The sequence below is a fragment of the Choloepus didactylus genome, chromosome 2 (assembly GCF_015220235.1).
Source record: "Choloepus didactylus isolate mChoDid1 chromosome 2, mChoDid1.pri, whole genome shotgun sequence".
Taxonomy (NCBI): Eukaryota; Metazoa; Chordata; class Mammalia; order Pilosa; family Megalonychidae; genus Choloepus; species Choloepus didactylus.
In genome coordinates this window covers 174560717-174582666 of record NC_051308.1, presented here as the reverse complement: position 1 = coordinate 174582666, position 21950 = coordinate 174560717, and positions in this window count along the sequence as shown.

The following is a 21950-nucleotide window of genomic DNA, read 5'->3' as shown; positions in this document are numbered from 1 at the left end:
ATTATTTCCAAAGGTACTTTGAGGTTTAATGCTTATTGCAAAAGTTCTACCTTTGAAATATATTTATTTTTTCTGCTAAGTTAAATGAATGATCAAATTGCAGGGCTGACCTTTTTGTAGACATAATAAACAGTAAGCAATATGGTTTGTTTTGAAAAGCCCTGGAATGCATGCTTTTCTCAAAACATCTTCTACCCCAAATGCTATCTGAAAGTACCACTATTATACCCTCTTAATTCCTTCCTTTCTCCCTCCTTCTTTTTCTTTCTCCCTCCTTTTCTTCTCTAAATATCTACTTGAATGCCTTTTATGGGCCAGACACCGTAACAGCTGGGGAGTTTGGGACATTGTAATCAAGTAAATATGGTTCCTTCCTCTCAGGAGCTCAGTGCCTACTTGGGAAAAAGACACCTAACAACTATGTGAAAAGATTGTTATATAATAACAATTACTATATAATTATTATAAAAGGCGAAGTACTGTGAGAACCCAGAGAGAGCTTTATAGAACAGATAATATTTGAACTAAATCTTGGTGAATAATTAGGAGTTAGGGTTTTAAAAAGTGATTAAATATTGCCATCGCTATTTGCAAATACTTCGAATATTTGACAAGTTCAAAATGCATTTATTAAATACATAGTATACTGTAGGCATTATGTTAGGATCTGGGAATTAAAAAATGAATAAGACTTGGTTCCTTTCCTTGGGGAGTATATTGTGTTCTAGAGGAGAAGAGGTTTCTAAAATATACATTGTGAGGAGAGGCCAACTGATTTTGACAGGAAGAGTAGCAGACAGGCTAGGGGTTAGAGGTCAAGAAAATTAATCCAGGGGAGGTAAACTAAGTCTCAAAGGATGAACAAAGTTTTAGAAGGAAAAATTATTGCACAAAACTGGAAGTGACTCTAGCAGAGAGGTGGCATTATCAGTGGGGAAAGAATCTCCACATTGGTCTCTTCTCCTTACAGAGGTAGGTAGAGGAGAGATCGTGGTGGACAGCCCACTGGTAAGCACAGCATGTGGATGAGCCTTGGGATATGAACAGGCAGGCTCCAGTGAATTGCTGAGGACAATCAAATGCAAGTGATAGAGAAGGAAACAACCAGCTGAGCAGCATTTTTGGAGGCTGCAGCCCAAGTCGACAGAAACAAGCTGAAGGACTATTTTTAAGAACAGGTAAGCCTAATATTCAGTTTTAGTTTATTTATATTGCATCAGTTAAATGCATCTTATCCATTCCCTAGAACCTTCAGTAGAGTCTGCTATGCAAAAAATGCCTTTTAATAGAAATTAAGGAAAATGATTGAATTCCACACTTGGGTTAGTGAGGAGCAGAATGAAAGGAAGAATTGTAGAAGATGATGTTGAGATTCCCCTGATACCAGGATGAATTGTGGCAAACTGAAATTCTGGGAAAGTGGTGGCACGTTCAGAGGGGTTGAACTATCACCAGCATAAAAATTGAATTAGGACTATGAGAAAGAAGAATATAAGATACCTTAGTCATTAATACCTTAATGTGATTCAGTTTATCTATTGATTTACTCTGTCCTGTAGGCAGTATTACGTATCAAAATCCAGGCAGCTGGAAAAATAGGCCTTCTTAGGGAAGGGTGGGCAGTGTGAGAAGATTGTAGGTAAAAGCAGGGGACAGAGAAACTTCACCCTCTTCTTTCAAAGTAGCACAGGACTCCATGAGCCATTGATCACCCCTTGTGTCCAGGGGCCCACCCATAACCTCTGTAGGAAATTTGCCGTTTCTACTTAGAAGATTGTTTAATACACTAATTTGTTTTCAAATCTAATGAAATTAATAAGGTATGCCTTCAGGGGCTTTGATTCTCAATTAACTACTTTAATGGTGCAAACTGAGTAATTTAGCTCTGTGCACCCGGGTTCAGGCTAGTTCTTGAGCCTAAATTATGGAAGTTAAAAAAAATTATTTGGAGGCTCTGAACCCGCTTCCTGGGCAATCTTGCCGATAAGAAATAAAGTTCACTGGCAATCAAGTAAGATCTATCAATCATCAATAGATTGTAATTAATCAATATAGGCTTTTGGGTCAAGGAGTAGAGGAAGGATTTAGCTATCCAGATAATTTTCATTCCAGCTACTCTCTAACTGCCATGATATCCTGGTATTAAATCCTGGAACTCTGAAATCAAGATCAAGCATCTAGAGTGACTGATGGAATGACTCACACAAACACATTTACAGGGAACTGGCAATATAAAGCTGACTGAGATGTTGAAATATGATCCCTGGAGACTTGGTTATATGGCTCCCAGAAGCTGGAGTTCAATCAACACTCCCTGGTTTGAATTTAAGCCACGGATTGGAACCTGCTCCACACCACTTGCCTAACTAAATCGTAGCCTGAGAGTCTATGGAGAATGGCTTATTAGCAGAGCCCGTATGAGGGGGGTGATTGTGTCTCTATTAAGAATAATGGTTCCAAATATCTTTTTAGTTTACAGAACACTGTTGAATGCCAGGATTTTTGTTTCACACTTTCTGGAATTAATATGCCTCCATGTACAAATTATTGTTCTTCCCTTTGCTTTATTCAAATTTGATTATCAGTTGTGATTTGAATAGAACTCATTTCCTTTATCTGGCACTCTCATATATTCACAAGGCAAGACACTTTAAGTTTCAATAAATAAGTATATTTTGGTATTAGTTTGGGAATAAACTGTGCCCTTTTTTTGCTTTTTTGTAAGTAGGATATTGACTTGCACCACTTTTTATGGCCTACTTAGTTCAAAGTTTTGACAGATCGTTATTGCTATAATACAGAGTTCCTCAGCTGTAGTGAAAGTATAATACAGAGGTCCTCAGCTGTCGTGAAAGACAGGTTTACATTTTAATCAAGATTTGGCAATATACCCAAAAGTTCATGCCACATCAGTGTGTAATAGCATGCCTCTTAAACACATTCTTTCCTTTTTCAGATATGTATTAGCCATTTCATATTAGTCCTAGGCACTTGAAAGATAATAAAATACAGTTGCCATTACCAAGATATTTTACACATAATAGGGGAGAAAAAAAGTTAGCAAATGAATGTGATAGAAAGATGGTAAATGAATCAAAGATATCACAGGAGAGCATGTTCATTCTTGACTGGGCTTAGGGAGGTTGCCAGCCGATAGAGTGCTTTTGTCCTGGGTCTGTAGTGGCCCATGCGGTGTTGGTGAGCTTGAGTCCTTCATCCCATGGCCAGATATCCCTGTCCAGGGCATAATCTGCGCAAAATAACCCACAGCCTTGGCTTCGGTGATTAAGTGTGGCTTTATGGAAACAGCGGTCTTGAGCTTCACAAAAGGACTATAAAAATACAGAAGTGAAAGAAAAGCATGGAAATCTGGTTTAAGGCCAATTAGGGGAGTGTTAAGAATTATAGGCAAAGAAATTTTATCAGGAAATTTGTTTTAAAATTACCAAATAATACATACATATTATACAAATGCAGCAATACTGACGTTCTTTCCATTTTCCAAGTCTATTCCCTTTTCCAGAGGTAACCTTGCTAACATTTACAGACCTGCACATACACATATATATGCAGTATATCTACCTGTACATACACCCATGCATGATTCTATAAAAAATGTTTTGTAAATCATTCTTTAAAAATTAACACTGTATTTTTATATTTCTATGTCATATTCATATGTCTCTTTTTTTCTATTAAAACTTACATAAGCAATGCACAAATATACTCTTTGTAAGATTCAAAGAATAAAAAATATACAAGCAACCTGTTAAGGTCCCTCTTTATCCAATGACAGCACTTCATTGTGTTTCTTTCCTGAGCCTTTTTCATGAATTTATAAACAGATATACTTTTATTTTTAATTATGTCTTGGATAAATTTCTGTATCAAATCATGTAAGCCTAACCCATTCTTTCTAACTGTTGCATTTTATTCCACAGAATGGTTTTGATATGATTTATTTAACAACACTCTTATTGATGGGCAATTATTGTCCTAAAATAGGGTGACTTCACAAATAAGGTAACCTTTCATTCTCATAATGAACCTTCAAATATATACATTTTTGGTCATATTGAATAAATTTCTCCTTAGGGATAAAGATGAAGTAATCAAATGTTTACTTATAATATCAATTTAGTTAGCCATACATTTTTAAAATGATATCTATCTATACAATAATACATTAGTTGCTTTTTGTCATTATTAACATTACTATGAAACAATTTAAGTGCTTCAAGTGCAACCTTGATATCATTATCTGTCATTAGTAGAACCACTTTTTAAATTATCTGACACAATTTTCTTGAGCATATCGTTATTTCTAAGTTGAGATTTCACTCTTTATAAATCTATTTATGATGCCGTTACTTGAAATTGTATTCCAAGACAAGCCCAAATTACCTATTTGCATAACACTAGTACACTGCTTTTTTCATTGTTCCTGTAAATACCCACTTAGTGAATTATTTTTTAAAGTGTTCTTTAAAGGACCTGTTAAACATGATCCCTACTTCTTCTAATTATGATTCATATTCGAGGGAATGCTTGGTACATCGCGAAAAATTTCTCTCTTTCTCTCAATTCTGTAATTGATTAGAGTTTGTTTTGGCGAAAATATTTTTTCCAGATAATAATTGGTTTTTCAAAAGAAACTGATAAAAGAGCACCCAGTAATGTGAGAAGATTTGTAGGTGCTCAATTTAAAAACGACTTTTTCTGAGGGGTACTTTTGGGGGTGAGGTGTGTACCTTACATTGACACATCTGTTTTCAATTTTTTCACACTTTATTATGTTGCAATAAACATCTTTGTACATAGATCTTAGGGCACAGGTGTAAGTATTTCTTTCTAAGCAACATTCCTAACAGTGAAGTTGCTTGCAAAGCTTTGAAAGATACTGCCAAAAATGCATTCCTGAAAGATATCTCTGTTTTATACTGGTGTTTTACTGCTTAAGAGTACTCATTACTTTGAAGCATTAAACACACTTGTTATTATCAGTCTTTCCGAAGTTTTCCATTCGAGTAGGTGAAAATAGTATTTTGGTTTTTAATTTGCATTTCTCCAATTATTGGTAAGATTAAACATAGTTTTTTTTTCATTTTAGTGGCAATTTGTATTTCTCCTTTTTGTGAATTTCTTCAAATGTTTCTAACTATCCTACATACATTTATCTGTCAGTCTAGCATCTATCTGTCTAATTTATCTATCCATCCATTCACATAGACATTACATCTAAATTTACATTTTTGCATAGCATTGTTTGACTTTTACTCATTTAAAAATATGGTTTGTATAATCTGGTTATTAATCCTTTGTCTGTCATATATCTTGAAAATATTTTATCCCATTCTGTCACTTATGTTTGAATTTAGTTCATGGTGTCTACTGTCATGCAAAAATTATAAGTTAGGTCAAATCTGTCAATTTTTTGTTTATGTTTTCTGGAGTTTGTGCCTTATTTATGAAGACCTGTCCTCCTCAAGATTACAAAAAATCCTTTTACATATTTTAAAATATTTTTATACTTTTTAATAAATTTCAATCTTTAATGAATGTAGTGTATGTTATAAGATAGAGTTAAAAGTTTATTTTCACTTTTTCCAAATTTTCCTCAAGACTTTATTTTTTCCAGTAATACCAACACCGTTTATTGAATAGAACATCCTCCACAAATATGAAATGCTACATTTATCATAAACCAAGTTTCCATGTATATATCCATGGATCCTCTCCTGGATTCTGTTTTCTATTTGTGTACATATACAACACTCTTTAAGTATCACAGCTACTAAATTACAATTGCAAATCCCTCATTCTTGTTATTTTTTAGAATTTTATTGGCTACTATTTTTTTTGGAAGCAGTAGAATATACAGGTTAAGATCACAGGCTCTGGGTTGGACCAGTTGGGATCAGAATTAAACTTTCCCTCTTGTTCATTTTGTGATACTGTACAAGTCATTTAAACTCTTCAGATATCAGTTTTCCTATTTGTGAAATGAGGGTGATAATAGTGTTACAATGAGGATATAAGATACCTCATGTAACAGTGCATGGAAAATAATAAGTACTCAAAATATGTTAGCCATTGCTTTTATTATTCTGCATTTTCTTTTTCATTTAAACTTTAGAATCAGCTTTTCAAATTCTCTAAGAAATCCTTCTGTGAATTTGATTGTGATTGCTTTGACTTTGAAGCTTATTATTGGAGAATTACATCTTTATTACATTATCTTCTCCCATCTTGGAAATTTTGTAATTTTCTCTCTTAATTTAAATTTTGAATTATATATTTTAGAAAATTTTATAATGTCCATGAGATGGGTTTTATACATTTTTTGTTACATTTTTCCTATTATTTTATGATTTTTGTTACAATTATGAATGAGATCCTTCTGCTTCTATTTCCTAATTGATTATTGATTTGTGTGGTGGGGGTGTTTTCTATCTTCTTGATTGAGTTCTCAATGAAGGCCCTAGGTGACCCCACAATAAGCTCTGAAACTGGGACGGCACTTCAGAGTAGCCATAAATTAGGATGGGGACCGAGGTCTTCATAGCTCTGTACTGACCTGTCATTGGATGCGGGTGGCCTTGGGAAGGGGCATGACCTTGGGTGAGAGTTTTCTTCAATCCAGGCACTTCCTGAAGAGAATTTGACCCCTGAGGGCTGTTTGCCAGTAGTGCTTTTAGCAACTGGGCAATAAATCCTTCGTTTTTGAAGGGAGATCTGGATAGCACATTGCAGGGTCTGTTACAATAAAAAAAAAGTTAGTTTTTGTTTTTTTTTTTAGACTAACCTGGGAGAATATACCTATTGATATTTGCTTTGATTACTGATAAGTTTGAACTTATTCCTACCATCTTCTTTAATGTAGATAGTGACTAATATCCCGTGAGCAGACTCTTTTGTCAGACGATCCTCTTCTTGGTTCAACTGGTTTAGCTCCTTTGAAAGATACTTCCCTATTAATTATTCTGATAAGTGTTCCAGGCCTCTCTGCTTTTAGTATCCATCAGCCATATTGTTGAAAGGGTCCCCATGTGCAGCTACCTTCATAATGATCGTCTTCACATATTTTGGGTTGTGGTTTTCTTTGATCTTTTCCTTTCTAATTTTCAGATTCCTCAAAATTTCTGGTGAATGGCTTAGTTTCTTATTTTTCTGAGCTGCTACAGATTTATTTTCTTTTCCAAAGTATCTCTTCTGTCATTTCAGATGGATATTTCAGTAAATTCTAAAATCTTTTATTACAAAATACTTCAAAGTTCATATTCATAGATATTTATGTAAGATAGATTCTAGAAAAGAAATTATTGGGTTAAAGGTATTCCCAATTAAAATATTGATAGATACTATCAAGTTGCCCTTCAAAATGTTCTATTAATTTACTTTCTAATGAACAGTAGTGTGATTCTTCATACATTCAACTACATTGAATATTATCAATTTTTTCAAATTTTAAAAATTTGATGGGTAAGAAAAGCCTCATTTTTGTTATAATTTGTATTTACATAATTAGCAACAACTTATCTCTCCAAAAATGTATGTATGTGTTACGGTGCCCGCGAGTTAAAATATGAGACAGCCAAACAGAATTTAAAGAGCCTTTTATTAGCCAGCTAGCAGGCAGCTGCCGTCTCTCACTCCACGCAGGGAGTTCAGCAAGCAGCCCCCACCTGTGTGCGCTGGTGCCTTATATAGGCAGAAACCGTATCCTAGAAACGCAAGCAAGCAAGCTATTCTAACAGAAGCAGAGTTGGCAGTTTAGCTCTTGATCACAAAAAAAACAATTACACAAAGAGTTTCACTTGGAACTGGAGCAGTTATTGATCATAAAAAACAATTTCACAAAAACAATTTCACAAAGAGTTTCACTTGGAGCTGGAGCAGCTATTGATTATAAAAGGGTTACAAAAAGTTTCACTTGTACCTGGAGCAGTTATTGTTAAAAGGGTTACGCTTGGCTGATGCGTGCAACCGCAGCTTTGCCTCCCCTAAACGGTAAAGTTTTGATTTCTTTAAATGGTACAGGCCCAGTCTCACTCCCCCTCCTCATGGCCTAATGCTGTTTACACAACACTGTTGCTTTGCAGATGTTTTGGGATTAAGGGAAAGGGACCTCACTTCATATGTATGTATGCATGTATGTATTTATAAATCATCTTTGCCCATTTTTCATTTGGGCTCATATCTTTGTCCATTTTTATATTGGTGTATTTAAAGGAATTTTTGATATAGTGTATCTTGCAAATATTTAATCACTATATTTCACTTGTTCTTTAACCTGGGTATTTTGCTTATTGAAGTTTCCAAATTTTTGTGAAGTCAAATCTGTCAAAATTTTCCTTTATCTTATCTGGAAATGTTGTTTTGCTTAGAAAATTTTTACAATCCAAGCTTACAAAAATATTCTTTTATGTCTTTGTGGCAGGCAAAATAATGGCACCCCAAAGATGTTCATATCCTAATTCCTGGATCCTGTGAATATGTAAGTTTATATGACAAAGGAAGATGTTGGTTATAGATGGAATTAAGTTTGCTAATCAGCAGACCTTGAGATGGGGGCGATAATCCTAGATTATCCAGGTGGGACCAGATAGGGTTCTTATAAGTGTGAAAGAGGAAGAGAGAAGACAGAAAGTGTCAGAGTGAAGTAGCACAAGAAAGATTTGACTGGCCATTGCTGGTTTTGAAGATGGAAGGGGTCCATGAGCCAAGGAATGTGCACAGTCTCTAGGAGCTGGAAACTCGAGAAAGTTTCTCCCCTAGAATATCCAGAAAGGAATGTAGCCCTTGCTTTTAGCCCAGTAAGACCCATTTCGGACTTCTGACCTCCAGAACTTTAGGATAGTAAATTTGCATTTTTTTAAGCTAAGTCTGTGGTAATTTGTTATACAAGCAATAGGAAACAAATATAATCTTCTCTTAGGACTTTTATACTTTTGCTTGTAAAATACCAGTCTGTAATCGATATAAAATTTATGTTTACATATGATATGAGGTAGGGTTCTAACAATTTTTTTCTGAAGGCCCCAACACCATTTGTTGAGGAAGCTGTTCTTTCCCCAGTGATATTGCCAACTTCAGTGTATATTGAATTCCCATATACATATATTTCTATTTCTGGGCTCTTTATTTTGTTTCATTCCTCTATCACTTTTTTTTGAATTCAATTTTATTGAGATATATTCACATACCATACAATCATCCAAACTGTACAATCAGTTGTTCACAGTACCATCATATAGTTGTGCATTCATCACCCCAATCTATCTTTTGAACACTTTCCTTGTACCAGAAAAATCTCACTTTTTTTAAAAATGGAAACTTTTGTCATCATACTTGTGCTTGTTTTCTTCCAAATCAACTTACTTATATTATTTATAAATAAAATGAAACTTTGCTTTTGTAAAAGTGGCACATGTATGTTTTTAAAAAGCTGGCACTATAAAAGGTTGCAAAGTTAAATACAATATTCATTTGTATTTTAGGTGAACATAGTTGCAAGAACCTGTTTGTGTAAATATGTAAGTAGAAGGATGGATGGATAAATAGATAATAACAAATTCTTACATAGCTTATGTAAATTATGTAAGCTTAGTCAGGAACTGTTCTAAAGGCTTAGCATTTTTATTTTATTTTATTTCATTTATTTTATTTTATTTTATATTTTTTAATGTACTTTTACTGATATATTCATACATCATACAATCATCCAAAGTATAGAATCAGTGGTTCACAGTATCAGCACGTATGTTTGTATTCATCACCGTGATCATATTTAGAATGTTTGCATTACTCCAGAAAAAGAAATGAAAAGAAAAGAGAAGACCCCAAACATCCCATATTCCTTACCCCTCCCTGTTACCCACCACTAGTATAGAACTCTACCCAATTTTAAGACTTAACATAGAGGTAGGTTAATTAAGACAGTGCAGTATTGTCAGAGATAGATATATAGATCAGTGGAACAGAACAAAACATCCAGAAGAAGATCCATACAAACATGGGCAACTTAATTTTCTTTTTCTTTTTGCTATATAGTTATATAATCATTATCAAAGATTGAGGCTACTGGATTTCAGTTCAACAACTTCAGGTATTTCCTTCTGGCTATTCTAAAACACTATACAATAAAAAGAAACATCTATATAATGAGTCAGTATTGACAGTCATTTTTGAAATCCAATTTTCTCAGTTATACCACCTCCCTCTCATTGGCTCTTTCTCTCAATCTTCAGGGATATCTGGGCAATGACCATTTTAACTTGTTTGTGTTGGGGCTCTTGGGGGTGACTCTTAGTCATAGTTACCAGCAGGCATAGCTTTGCCATTGCAGAAGTAAGTTTCATAAAGGCAAGCCTCAAGATTGAGGGCTTGGCTTAATCAATTGTGAGTCCCTATTGCCTGAGAGAGTATCAGGAATTCCCCAGGTGGGGAAGTTTAATAGTTCCACTTTCTCCACCAGTCCCTCAAGTAGACCTTGCTAATACTTTTTTATTTTCTGCCCCAAATACTCTGGAGTGTATTTGGATATTACATTAAGGCTTAGCATATATTAACTTATTTAATTTTCACTATAATCCTAGGAGGTAAGTCCTATTACTAAACCCATTTTGCAGACAAGAAAACTGAGCTATGTAGAGGCCTAGGGTCACACAACTAGCCAGTATTAAGCTGGGCTCTGAATCCAGTTAAGCTGACCCTATAATCTGCACTCTTATTCACTGCGTCATGTGATAGAAAGACTGATAGAAAGCTAGATAGAAAGACTGATAGACATCATTTTTTAAAAATTGGAGTGTAAATGTGGAAGAAAGAAGCTTCAGGTTGAATTTGTAGTAGTATTTTCCAATGACAATTTTCAATTTCAAGTTGACTGCAGAGAGAAAGGGTGAAATATGCAGTAAGATATTTTCTATTTTCAAGAGAATTCATAGAATGGGTATGAAATTGTAGGTTAATTAACACAAGGTTGAGTTTATTGATATATTAAATGACAGAATTCTATTTTCTATGATAAATATTTACTATGAATCAAATGAAGACAGGTATAACAAATATACCTTGAAAACTTCAAGTTTAATCACAAAACTTTAAATCAAATGTTACGTTGCTGGGAAAATGGTTGTATAGATTTTGTAACTTTGCATTAAATACCAATACACATAAATAAGAACTGTTAACATAGTAACAGTAAATAGATCAAGTATAGTTTGCCTCATCTGGGTAATTTCCAATGGTTTTCTTTGGTTGTTATTTTCTTGCGGAATTACTGAAATATAAATATTTCATAACCCCTTTTAAAACTTTCTGAGCTGGTATTAGTGGAACAGCTAGAAGAATTAGTATCTCTGTTTTTAATGCTTCTCATTATACATAATGGAGTTTTGGTTTCTTTAAATTTTAACCAAAGTTAGTCCTATTTTGAGGTTCCTAATTTTGATTCCATATAATATACCTATTATTTAAAATCAAATCATTACATTTAATTTACAATTAATGGAAGAAAAAGAAGTTAAATTTAAGCTGAAGACATTGCTGAACTTTGGATAAATATATCTTCCTCAGAAGAAATACTAGATCCCAAAATATTCTTCCTTGGTTAAAAAAGTTTATGAAAAATGTTGAAATATTAAGGTGACTACATGGTTTTAATTAGCACATTCCATAAGATTATCCTTTTTGTTGCAGTCATCTGCATGTCTCTCTGTCACTTACTCTTATTAATAGATTTTAGTACCTGGCTCACTTCTTTAGCAGTACTACTCAATCTCACTTTTTGGCAATTTCTTTATCTGTATCAATCGTATGCCGTACATTCTGGTCTCTTGGTTTCTTGATTTCCTCAACTCCAATGAACTTTTTCCTTTCCCTAAACTTTGTCACCCATTCTTTTAACCAAAACTACACACACCTTGCTTCTATCAGTAACTACACACCTTCCATAATCTCAAATTTAAGCATCCCACTCTGATCATCACCTCCTCTATAACATGATCCAAACGTTATTCAACCTCACCCAGTTTTCTTATCCATTGGCCCTACTACTGTCCCAATGTCCTCCCTTCCTTCTTAAATAGCTTAGATTCCATGATCCATCATTATAGTCACTTTCTTGAATATACCTCAACTCCCATGCCCTTGTCTTCCTTGCATTATTTGTCTGACAAAAACTCAAGACCTGGTTAAATCCAATCCTCCACAATTGCATCCGTAAAGCTAAAGATGCCTGAAGAAATAAATATCAGGGTGAGTAGTCTCCCTTAAATTCAAAACCACAGTTCTTAAATGGACTCTTGGTGGTGCTTTGCAATTTTGCATTTCTCTTATCAATTTACTCTTCCACTCTCAGAAACATTTTGTGCTTTTTCCTTCTTCTTCAAACCTCTGAAACACCTGTTTCCTCATCTTCATTCTCAGCTGAACTTAGTTCTTTTCACTGATAAAATAGAAGCAATTAGAAGACAATAGCTACATCCTTCCTCCATCAAATTTGTAAGCCTACTTGTATTCCATACTCCTATGAAAATAAACTATCCATGTTCCTATTTAAGGCCAACCCTTTGATTTTGCACTGGATTCAACTCTCATTAGAGATAAATTTATGTCATGGGAGATTAGAATTTCAAACATATGGGGAAAAAGATTATTTAAATTTTAGAAAATTAAAAAATAGCAGAAAGTGAGTTGAGCAAGAGAAAATTATTTTGTTATTTTGTGAAAAAGAATGATAGGAGACCAAATTGCAAAGAGATGGTATTAGTTAATTTGAATCCTAAAAACAGCACTGAAATCAAATTCCCAGTTGATATATATTGCTATCTCTGAGACAAACAGGAATGATTTTCAGGCAACATAACATGAAAGGCTTTGAGGTTTTCAGATCAAATTAACAAATATTTGAGGATCCATATAATTTAGGACTCTTTTGGATTGTAAAGTTTATAAACCTTATTTTAATAAAATTAGCACTATGAGGAATTTATTGTAGTGGAAATGAAGAGTCTTCTCAAACCCATGGATAGAAATGCAGGTGGTTTCTTGGAATAAGCAGGAGGGGATTAAATATCCCTAAGTTATCTAGCCATCTCTCATCTGTGCTATTCTCTGTCCACTGATTTCATTCTTCTGTCTTTCTACAGAAATTTTGTCTTTGGTTCTCTGATCCAAATGCCAATAAACCCACCCCTTTTCTCTCCATTATTTCCAGAGATTTGCTTATTACTGTTTCAGTCACTAGAGAGAAATTGGCTCTTATTCTCAGTTTCAGTTTCACAAATTACAGAAGAACTGATTGGGTCAAGTGTCCACTTCTGTATAAATGACAAAGGGACACCATAATGTCCTAAACACAGTGAGGGTGCTGATAATGTTTAACAATTGGTTCTCCAGAAAAATAAAACAAAACACAAATCAAGTTTTTGTGCTTGCTAATTTCTGTGTTGTAAATACTCTCACCATGGCCAATTTCAAGCTAACAATATGGTATCACTTAATGTGGGGTTGGAAGAGTGGCTAACAAGCAGCTTTCACAAGACAATCTAAGGGAGTTCTCAAAATGGCTGCCCTCATGGTAGTCCTGTGGGTAAGGGAACATTTCTCAAGAAAACGGGACACTTGAGACAAAAAAGAATCAACATGTCTAACATACACTACGTTGTACAATAAACACTGTTGTCTCTCTCAACAACACACTATTTTTACTCAATTTTTAAAGTTAAGTTAGTACCATAATATATATTATAATAATATTTTAGTTTGCTGAGTAGATATATTAGCTCAAAAGGTACTTTGAAATTTAACGCTAAGTGTAAAAATTCTGACTTTAATTCCTGTCAAATTAAAGTATAAATTAACTAGGAGGGTCTGCTTTATGTGTGAAGTAAGATAGAGAAACATTTAGTTTCCTTAATTCCAGGAGAGGATGGATAGAGCTGTTCCCCAAGAGAGAATAAAAACTAGTTCAAGAAAGATGACCAGATTACAAATCTCAGGTTATTACAAGCTACTGGCTAGATCATATGTTGGGAATCCTGGCTTTTTTAAGGCAGTGAAGTGTGAGGGGTAGAAACTAGTGAGTTGGTTGAAGACTGTGTGACCTGTAAACATATCCTTCCACTAACTCAATTTTTAATAAAATTACAAACTTTCAAAAATTATATAATTCACACATGTAATTGGAATTCTTGTGGGAAAAAGGAAACCAGCTAAATATACTGGCTTGTATTGCACCAAACCAAGACCATAGTCATGGATGAAAGCGTGGCAAGAGGTGCCTAGATAGAAGAGGGGATGTGAGCAAGTAAGGACAGCAGAGGGTAGTGACTTGGAGAGAAGAGAAGGCATGTGTGTGTATGTGTGTGTGAGTGTGTGTGTGAATAAAACTGCTGAGTACTATGCCATGTTTCCCAAAGGAAAATTTTAGTAAAATCTGCATAACTCACAAATACTTTGTAAAATGTGTTTTTTTTTAAAGTGAAGAATCTTACCTTTAGATCAGTTTGAAGTGACATCAGAGATAGTCCATGGAAAGCGAGTCATATTCAAGTACCACATGGGAAAAAAAATCCCTATTTTCTTAGTGAAGTATGAAATTTCACAACAAATGTTAACAAACCAAAGATAAATGTTAAATCTCCATTCATATAAGCATTGTTTTAACTATTTATATATATTTTTTACTTTATATTTTGCAGTAATTATAAACTTATAGGAAGTTGCAAAAATAGTACAAAGAGTCTCATGTACTCATTACTCAACTTTTTTCAATGGTGACATAGCTGTAGCATAATATCAAAACCAAGAAATTGACACATTGCATTACTATTAACTAGATTACAGACCTCATTCAGTTATCACCAAATTTTAACCTGCATTTATTTGTGTGTGTGTGTGCGTGTGTGTGTAGTTCTATGCAATTTAATTGTATGCATAGTTTCAGGTTATCACTACCATAATCAAGATACAGAACTGTTATATCATCACAGAACTCCATTATGCTTCCTGTTTTTATTTGCACCCCCCTTCAATCTAATCCCCATCCCCATGCCTTGATATCCACCAATCTGTTCTCCCTCTCTGTAGTTTTACCTTTTGAGAATGTTGTAAAAATAGAATCATACAGAGTGCAACCTTTTGAAATTGACATTTTTCATTCAGCACAATACCCTTGAGGTCCTTCCAATTTGTTGCATGTATCAATAGCTCATTCTTTTTATTCCTGGGTAGTATTCCACTGTGTGCATGTACCAGGGTTTGTTCAACCAGCCATCCATTGAAGGACATTTCGGTGTCCAGTATTTTGCTATTGCAAATAAATCTGCTCTGAACTTCCGTACACAGGTTTTTGTGTGAACATAAATTTTCATTTCAAACTTTATTTCTAAAATTCCAAATATTAAAAATATATTTTCCTTCAGACTTTTCTTACCATTGTATAGGTTCTATATTCTAAAATGCCAAATAACTTGAACCATTGAATCTATATAATCTATTAAATAACATGTTTTTACTGAATTGTAATGTACTGTTCTGTGTGACTCAAGCTGTTTTTCAGTTATTTCCTGGTGATGTTCCTGGTGACATTTCTATTTCCTCAAAGCCCATCACAAGTAAATTGAAATAGTGCTTGTAGAAACCTATAGAGGGATACCCATTATTTTTTTTAATTGCTCTTTGGAGGCCAGTACAAACCTGAAACATTTGAAAATGATAGAAGTTATTGATTTATTTCATATGGACAGCATTATCATCTCTTAGATGAGTAAGAGGCATCTTCAGGTCATACTGAGGAGAGAAACTGCTCCCATTCCAGAGATTCTTAAACCTTCTTTGAAACCCCAGTCCCCAGGCAGGTGATACTCGAAATGACTGAAACAGTTTTGCTGATAGCAAGAGATGAAGTAAACTGAAGACAGGAGACAGCTTCCGAAGCTTAACCCTTTAATATTCAAGTTTTCACACAGACAAAACACATTGCTTGAATTTATTGTATTAGTAGCACTAAAGTCGGCTGTTGAAGTGTTGTACCTGATCATTTATATTTGAATGTGAGGTGGTTCTGAGGAAGAAAATAGATTCACTCTCCTCCACATTTTATTGGCTCAATTCTAAAACAGAGGGGCCTGGCAGGGATGATTCCTGCTATTATCAAAATCGGGGTACACACACTCATCCAAAATACAATATTATTGCGATTACATAATATTATTATGATTACAATAGAAAAGTGTCGCAAATAACAAAAATATTTTTCAAAACTATTAAAAACCACTTACCAGCATACTGCACATTGATCATACAAATTTTATAAATCTCAGCCCTGCCACTTGTAAGCTGTGGGACTTGAGGCAAGTAACTTACCTTCTTTGTGTCTTATGTTTTTCATTTGTAAGATAGAGATCATCATGCTATTTACCATATTAGGTTATGGAAATCAAAGTGTGATAATTTACATAACATGCTGAGCAATGCCTGACAGTTAAAAAGAACTCCCAAGTAGAACTTATTATTACTGACAAAGCTATTATATCCTCTCTTGTGACTCACTGTGGCTTCCCGTTCAATCCATCTATGAAATAGTTCAGGCATCCCGGAAATAGAGAGAATGTAAGTTGGGCTGATAGAGAATGTTAGGCTTAGTTTGATATTTTACTACAGACTAATTCTCTTTGGACAACAAGGTCATCAACTTTTCTTATTTTGTTACATTATTGGGAACAGGAAGTAATAAGTTAAGAAGGGAAGAAGATGCTCACTCATCCAGGCAAATTCAGGAATAAACCAATCAAGTGAAGAGAAAGGTCACCTTTTCCTCAGAAATAGCATCTCCTGCTGTGTCCGTCTCTTCATGTAAAAGTTTATTTATGCATTATTGGATAACTGTGCTCTTAAGTAAGGTTTCAGTTTTATCCTTGCACATATCAGCCATCTTTGGTTGGTTAAATCCTTTATGGGGGGTGAGGGGCTCAATATTCTATTTCTGACACCCTATCCAAAGCAAAGGACTAATTTTTCCACTCTGAATGGTGGACATGACAAGATGGACTTTTTTGAAGAAAACATAAACCAGGCTTCAGGAATTCACACCCAATACCTTTTGATGAAAAAGCCCAGATTCCAGTTCCCTGACAAAACACTGGCTCATTGTGACCTTTATTTTCAGTCTGTCTACCCAGTTTTTATACATTAAGTTATGCTTATGACTATATCCAACTAAGCTTTTTTACTTCTCTTCTCTTTTTTTCTGTTCTCTAAGAGGAGAGGTTGTTGTCCAAGGGTCCTCTTGACCAAATCAATGAATAATTATTTTTTCTATATTTATTCCAAAACTATAAACTTTCGTTGTTATAAATATGATATTTTTTGACTCACACAGCACTCCTGTGAAGCAGTTATTCCCATCATCTCTATTTTAGAGATATCAAACCTCAGAGTGACTCGCTCAGGTCTCAAAGTCATGTCAGTCTGAGGATTTGAACCCATGACTTATGGGCCTTCTGATTCTTATTACTAAAAGACACAGCTTCCCGTCATTTTGGATACCAAGATCCATTCCAGAATGGGGGCAAGTGTGTGTGTGTGTGTGTGTGTTATGTGTTATACAGTCCATTGCTTCCCCTCCACACAGTACAATCCAGGAAAATGAAAGAATTTGACATTTAAATCTGTCTATTTAAACCTCTTACTGAAGACATGATTGAAACCAAGTAAGGAGTTTATTTTATACAGTTTCACTCTTGCAGATTCATACTAGACAAACTGTTGAGAAAAACTTGAGGAAGTGAAGTTTTATATAAACATAAGTAAAATTTCAATCACTTACATTCTTCATTCTCAGTTCTCCCCAGTTCAGTGCTGGTTGTTGTTTAGTGTTGCTGTCAGGCTGCCTGGAAGCCAGTACAAGAGGCAGAAAGCTGGGCTGTCATCCAGAGCAGGGGTCTTTTCTGGGTCACTTTCATACATTTTTGCATACTAAAAGCAGGGGTTTTTCTGGCCAAGCAAGATGACTGGTTAGTGTCTTGTCTTCCTTTCGTATCTCTTCAGACAGGCTTAGCATTTTTCATCTGAGAAGACACAGATGGAGGCATTAATATTTTCTCTCTATATTTAATTACCTGATCAGTTTTTTTCACAGCTCAGCCTCTGAGATGTTAAAAAATCATTCATTGTAAAATTCTTCTTTTCTATTGAGATCAGGTTTTACCACCTCTGCTTAGAAAGTCTCTAAACGTTTTCCCCCAAATAACTAGCAGAGTCCCTAAATCCAATGAAGGACCACTGGCTGAAGTTAAAAGGAAGTGCATTTATATTTTATCTTATTTTTCCACATCCTCTCCAACGCTTATAATTTTCCATTTTTTTAAAAAAATAGCAGTCATTCTAATGGGTGTCAAATGGTATCTCGTGGTTTTGATTTGCATTTCCCTAATAGCTAGGGGATGTTGGGTATTTTTGCATGTGCTTTCTGGATATTTGTATATCTTCTCTGGAGAGAGGTCTGTTCAAGTTTTTTGCCTATTTTAAAATTGGGTTGTTTGTCTTTTTTATTGTTCAGTTGTAGAATTTCTTCACATATTCTGGATATAAAACGCTTATTGGATATATGGTTTCCAAAAATTTCTCCCCTTACATAGATTGTCCTTTTACTTTCAATAAAGAACTTTGATGCACAAAAAGTTTTTAATTATGATGAAGAGCCATTTATCTATTTTTATTTTTGTTTCTCATGCTTTTGGCATAAATTCTAGTTGTCCATTGTCTAATGCAAGGTCCTGCAGATAATTCTCTGTTTTTTTCTATGAGTTTTGTAATTTTGGTTCTTATATTTAGGTCTTTGATCCTTCTGAGTTAAATTGTGAGATAAGGGTCCACCTTCATTCTTTACATAGATATCCAGTTTTCTCAGCACCATTTGTTGAAGGGACTACTATTTCCCTATTGAATGGTCCTGGCACTCTTGTCAAAAGTCAATTGGCTATCTCACTCTAAGCCAACTTGGCAGGTAAACTCACTGCCATCCCCCCCTACATGGGACATGACTCCCAGGGGTATAAACCTCCCTGTCAACATGGGATGTGACTCCCAGGGATGAACCTGGACCTGGCATCAAGGGATTGAGAACGTCTTCTTTGCCAAAATGTGGAAGCAAAATGAGATAAAGTTTCAGTGGCTGGGAGATTTCAAATTGAGTCAAGAGGACATTCTGGAGGTTATTCTCAGGCATTATATAGATATCCCTCTTTAGTTTTTAGTGTATTGGAAAAGCTAGAAGGAAATACCTGAAACTGTTGAACAGCAACCTGGTAGCCTTGATTCTTGAAGGCAATTGTACAACTATGTAGATTATACTGTGTGACTGTGTTATTGTGAAAGCCCTGTGGCTCCCACCCCCTTTATCCAGTATATGGACAGATGAGTAAAAAATGGGGACAAAAAGTAAATGAATAATAGGGAGGGTTGGGAGGGATGGGATGTTTTGGTTCTTCTTTTACTTTTATTTTTATTCTTATTTTTTTGTGGTAATGAAAATGTTCAAAAATTGATTGTGGTTATGAATGCATAGCTATATAATGGTACTGTGAACAGTTGATCGTACACTTTCGAGGATGTATGGTATATGAATATATCTCAGTAAAATTGAATTAAAAAAAAAGTAAAAGAAAAAAAATCAATTGGCCAAAGATGTGAAGGTTGATTTCTGAACTCCTGAATTAATTCCATAGTCTCTGTGTCTCTATATGTGTGTCCTTATATCTTGATTACTGGAGCTTTGTAATATGTTTTAAAATCGGAAAGTGTGAGTCATCCACTTTGTTCTTTATCAAAATGGTGTTTTTGATGGTTGACTTCCATTCTGCAAAGAAGGCTGTTGGGATTTTGATTGGGATTGCATTGAATCTGTAAATCATTTGGATAGAATAGACACCTGTTCTGGTTTGCTAAAGCTGCTGGAATGCGATATACCAGAAATGGGCTTGCTTTTACCATGGGGATTTATTAATTACAAGTTTACAGTTCTAAAACCATGAAAATGTCTCAATTAAGGCATCAGCAGGATGAAACCTTCTCTGAAGAAAGGCTGATGGCATCTAGGGTTCCTTGGTCACATGAGAAGGCACATGGTGATGTCTGCTAATCTTTCTCTCCCGGACCCTTGTTTCAAAATGATTCTGTTTTTGTGGGTCCCTTTTGCTTCTCCTGGGGCATTTTCTTTCTAAGCTCTCTTTCTCTCTGTAACTGCTCTTAAAGGACTCCAGTAAAGGATTAAGACTCACCTTGAATTGGGTGGGTCACATCTCCATGGAAACAGTCTAATCAAAAGTCCCACCCACAACAAGTCTGTACCCACAAGAATGGATTAAAAGAACATGGCATTTTCTGGGGTACATAACAGTTTCAAACTGGCATATTCTACCCTCTGGACTCCAAAAGGACATGTTTTCTCCATATGCAAAATAATTCATTTCATCACAATACCACAAAAGCTTAAATCTTTTCAGAACAATAAATTAGCACAGAGTCTTATCAAAATCAATTACAGGCATGGTTTGTCCTAAGACAAAATTCCCCTCCAGCTATAGCCCTGTGAAACTTAAAACAAGTTATCTGCTTCCTATATACAAAGGAGGGACAGTCATAGGATAAACATTCCCATTTCCATAGGGAGAAATTGGAAGGGAAACGGGTCAGAGATCCCAAACAGTTCAGAAAACCTGCAGGGCAAACACCATTAGATTTCAAAATCTAAGAGCCATCTACAGAAAGATGTTTTATCCTCAGGGCTTGAAAGAGTGGCAGTCCCACCCTCTCCGAGGGCTTAAGCAGTGGCCCTGCTCTCTCTGAGCTTTGGGGAGACCACCATGGTCTCGGTTTCACCCTCTGCAAACATCAGGGCAGCACCTGGGTGCTCTGCCTTCTCTGGAACACACTCTCAACCCCTTTAGAATAGTGCGGTGATGGCCAGGCTCTCCCCATTCCCTGGGGAATGTGCTCCAGCCTCTCTGAAGCTTGGGGCAGCAACACTCTTCCTAAAGAATGGGGCATCCAAGCTCCCTTCAATTCCCCAGGCATCTGAGAGCCCTGGGGTGGTAATACTCTTCCTCAACAATGGGGTGGAAGGGCCACCCTCTGCAAACTTTGAGGCAAACTCACCCTTTCCATGTGCATGGGTGGGTCTGCTCTCCTGGCATAAAGTTTCTTGACTCCTGACATCAGCATCCATGGTCTGCCTTTGAAATCATTTCTCCTTCAATCAGTCCCCCTTCTGTCCCTTTTAGTCCAGGTTGGCAGTGGTTCTGTTTATAATGAGCTCACAAAAACATTGTTGGTTTGGCATGCAGCATACAGGGATCCCAAACATCAGACAATAGATTTTCCACAAATCCTTTCTGGATAATTCCATCTCCAATCTTGGCTTGTCCTGAAATGGCTGACTGGTTCCAGGTTTGGTTAAATCCTCACATGGGGCTCTATTCTCTGAGGACTTGCTTTCCAGAATCTCAGAATTTTCCAAACTATCAATTTCTGGTTTCTTTGTACCCAAGAGTTCAGTTCTCAGCATATCCCTTTCCTTTCACATTTTACTATAAGCTGCAAGGAAAGTCCAGCAGAACTTACTGCATTTAATTTGGAAATCTTTTCAGCCAAGTATTCCTGGTCATTGCTTTCAAATTCTCCCTCTATGCAACACCAGTACTCAATTTTGCCAAATTCTTTGCCACTTTAAAACAAGGATCACCTTCGTTCCAGTTTGCAGCAACACATTCATTTCTTTCTAAGGCCTATTTGGAAGTAACTTTAGAGTCTATATTACTAACAAGTCTCTTCAAAGTAATCTAGGCTTTTCTATCAAGTGCCTCACAATTCTTCTAGAATCTTTCCCTTATCCATTTATAAAGCCATTTCAGCATTTTTGATATTTGCAAATTGCAGCACCC